This window comes from Myotis davidii, unplaced genomic scaffold (assembly GCF_000327345.1).
Source record: "Myotis davidii unplaced genomic scaffold, ASM32734v1 scaffold125, whole genome shotgun sequence".
Classification (NCBI taxonomy): domain Eukaryota; kingdom Metazoa; phylum Chordata; class Mammalia; order Chiroptera; family Vespertilionidae; genus Myotis; species Myotis davidii.
Window position 1 is genome coordinate 4943093 of NW_006299390.1, and position 3730 is coordinate 4946822.

Below are 3730 nucleotides of genomic sequence, written 5' to 3' on the forward strand. Positions count from 1 at the left end.
TCTTGAAAGTGGAACTGCAGCCCTAACCGGTTTGGCTCAGTGGATAGAGTGTCGGCCTGCAGACTGAAGGGTCCCAGGTTCGATTCCGGGCATGTACCTTGGTTGCGGGCACATCCTCAGTAGGGGGGGTGCAGGAGGCAGCTGATTGATGTTTCTCTCTCATTGATGTTTCTAACTCTCTACTCTCTATCCCTCTCCCTTCCTCTCTGTAAAAAATCAATAAAATATATTAAAAAAGAAAGAAAGAAAGTGGAACTGCAGCCAACCTTAATAATTTAGAGAAGTGTAGAGAGACCTCGTCTATTTGAAATATATGCATCCCTGTATGTATCTGTCTATATCAATATGTGACATCACTGGATGTTATGAAACTCTTAGATTTTATGAAAAACATTAAGGTTATTATACACAATCAAAATTTGTAGAGAAAAAGTTTGTATGAATTCGTAAAACCTTGCCATTTATATTGTTGTCCATGGACCACCCCAGGCCCACTGAGTCAGAATTAGCATTTTAACAAGTTCCCCAATTTGAGAAATGGCTCTAAAAGACTCACAACGTAGCCCTAGCTGGTTTGGCTCAGTGGATAAACCGTCGGCCTGCAGACTGAAGGGTCCCAGGCTTGATTCTGGCCAAGAGCACATGCCCAGGTTGTGGGCTCGATCCCCAGTAGGGGGAATGCAGGAGGCAGCCGATCAATGATTCTGTCTCATTGATGTTTCTAACTCTTCCTCGCCCTTCCTCTCTGAAATCAATAAAGATAATTTTTTTTTTTTTTAAAAGACTCACAACGTAGCCTGTGAGATCATTTTGTGAACTCTAGGGGGCAGTTTACTCAGGTTGAGGAAAGAACAGCTTTGCAGTACACTGACCTGACTAGTTCCAGAAAGAATAAGAAAATCTGTGCTTCACAGGTCGATTTTTGTTTTTAAAACCTAAAGGAAGACGGCTGGTTAGTTATGCTGGTGGGCGTTTTAACCAAGCATTGCTCATTGCTGGCAAAGTTAACACCATGGGCCCTTTCAGAATTTCCTTCAGGACGGGAGAGTCACTACCTACCCCTCGTCTGCCTCAGGTGTGCCTGGAGAGAAAGTATCTCAATGATGTTAGTAGATAGTGCTTTTTAGCTTTTCAAATAATTCTAATAGTTATTACTCACATACTATAGAACTTAAAAAAAAGGTAGTTAGCTAGCTATTGTTATAAAGAGCAACAAGGAGCCTGTTTATCCTGTTAACACCTCGATCCTTTTCCTGGTAACAAAACACCCTGAGGGAAGAATGAAAATGATGCGGGGCTCTTTCCTACAGAGCAGAGTTTCGGGAAACCGCCATTCCCTACGGTGTAGATGTGAGTAGTGATGGGTAAAATAAGTGGTCTGCTCTCTCACATTTGAATTAATCGATTAAATAAGCATTTATCCAGCGCCTAAAGGTGCCAGCGTGGGGATCAAAGACTATTACCAGACTCCTGCCTTCTATAGGATTACATGACTTTGGTTTATCCATGACAAATCTCTTCCTGACCTGGTGAAAAACCGGGCATTCCCTCTCTCTTTAATCAATGTAGTCAGTGCTATAGGTCAATAGGAGGACCAGTGGCAATGAGAAAGTCTTGTTCTTTTTCAACTGGAAAGTTGAACCTCCTTCCCCAAATCAGGCCTCGGTGACTGATCCTCGCCAGTGAGGATAATCTCTCCTGTACTCTAAGCAGGTTGTTTTTATTCTGTCGGCCTCCAGAGCAGAAAGAAAAATCATCTTTGAAGCTTTCTCTTCTGTTGAATGTCTGGCACATTGGTACTAAACAGGCAATAAATCATAATAAATGGAAATAGTTGCCCATGGCACAATCTGATTGAGCCGTTTAAACAATCACTTTGTGTTGACAAAGGGTAGGGTGATTATGCCAGAGGAATTCAAAGGTGCTTAAAACAAATGAACTGGAGAAACTGCTTGAAAAATGTGGAGGGTTCTTCCAGGGCAATAGGCTTCCTTCATTCCGGCTCAGCCTCCAAGCCCACAGACCTGAAAAGTTAAGTCTCTGCTAATTCTTCAGCCTTACACTGGGCGGAGGGGGCCTGACCGCGCAGCTGCCACCCGAGGTTTGCCTTCTAAATCTGAGGTTTTGAGAAGCGAACCTCACAGGGACCTGCTAATACTGTTCTGCACTTTGGGAGATTAACCCTCACATTAATGTGTGGGTAGAGTCATTCGGGGGCAGCTCCCAGCACATGTACAACCATTCTAACACAGACGTTAAACTTCTGCAGGGAAGTCATTATTCCTAATAATCCTATCTAATAAAGAGGGAATATGCTAATTGACCTTCACACCATCACAAAGATGGTAGCACCCACAGCCAATAAGGAGGGAATATGCTAATTGACTGTCATACCCTCAAAAGATGGTGGCACCCAGTCCCCTCAGCCCGCAGGGGTGGCAGGCACGAGGCAAGGCCAGGCCCATGCCCCCAGGCAGGCCCAGCCGCTCCACATGCCTGCCTCCAGAGACCCCCAGTCCCCTCAGCCACCCAGCCGCCCAGGGCCACATGAGGCTCAGGTAACAAGGGCCGGCCGAGGCTTGTGCTGCTGGCAGTGGCAGCAGCAGAGGTGTGATGGGGTGTCGCCTTTCCCTGATCCCCAGGTCGCCTCCCACACCTGAGGGCTCTGGGACTGTGAGAGAAGGCAGGCCAGGCTGAGGGACCCCCCTTCCAAGGTATGAATTTTCATGCACTGGACCTCTAGTAATAATAATGTTGCACTGGACTAGTAATAATAATAATAATAATAATAATAATAATAATAATAATCCGTGCAAATGGGCTGCTTGCCACCTATTCCTGAAACATCCAGTTGGTGCATATGGGGCACACCTCAGGAGCTTGTGGGTGGGAGCTGTATTTTCCAAATGAAAGTGCCAGTGGGTAAGCGACTTCTTCTGGGCCACCTTGCAAGCAGGGAGGGGTTAGAACGTAATTCTAGGACTTTTTCACCCTCTCCCCATGCAGGAGGGGAAACTCTGGCAGGGGCTGGAGGAAGAGCGCCCCCTGGAGGCTTCCTGGTGCACGCAGCCTACTCCTCGCTGAGTTCCCAGACCCCACGCGGCCCATCCTAGCCTCATTCCACGCCTTCCTCAACCTCCCTGGGCCGGTGCAGTTGGCGGTCCTTAGCCTGGGCATGAGGGCCTCCTCAGCCTGCACCCCAAGCAGACGCAGAGCCGTGGGTCTCAGCGGTGGATGCACGGGCGCATCCCCGGGGAGACGCACCCCAGGGTGCCAGTCCCCTCTAACTCCGGCCCTGGGTCCTGATGTCGCCTCTTCATGAATGTGACGGGCGATCCCCAGCGCAGGGAGGAGACTCGCTGCCTAGGAGACCGCTGTGAGGTTAGCTCCCCCGGAGCAGTCCCAGCTCCATAGGTTTGCCTGTGGTTACATCTCCTCTGCTCCTTCCGGTTGGGCTGGCCTGGGGACTGACTGCTGGTCTGAACCGAGATAAAAGCTTTAGCGGCTCAGAGGCTGATGCGGGCAGCGCGGGTGCCTGGAGAGGAGCTCAGTGCAAAGGGCGGGGTGATTCCAGGAGAGCCTCGCACACGCCTGCCGCCGCCTGGGGGCCGGGGGAGGACGGGCGGCGGGGATGCTCCTGGCGCTGCCGAGCGGCGCTGGACCCCTCCATCCGCGCATCGCTCACAGTGTGGCGGTTGGGGGAAGACGGGAACATAGCTCAGGCTTCTTG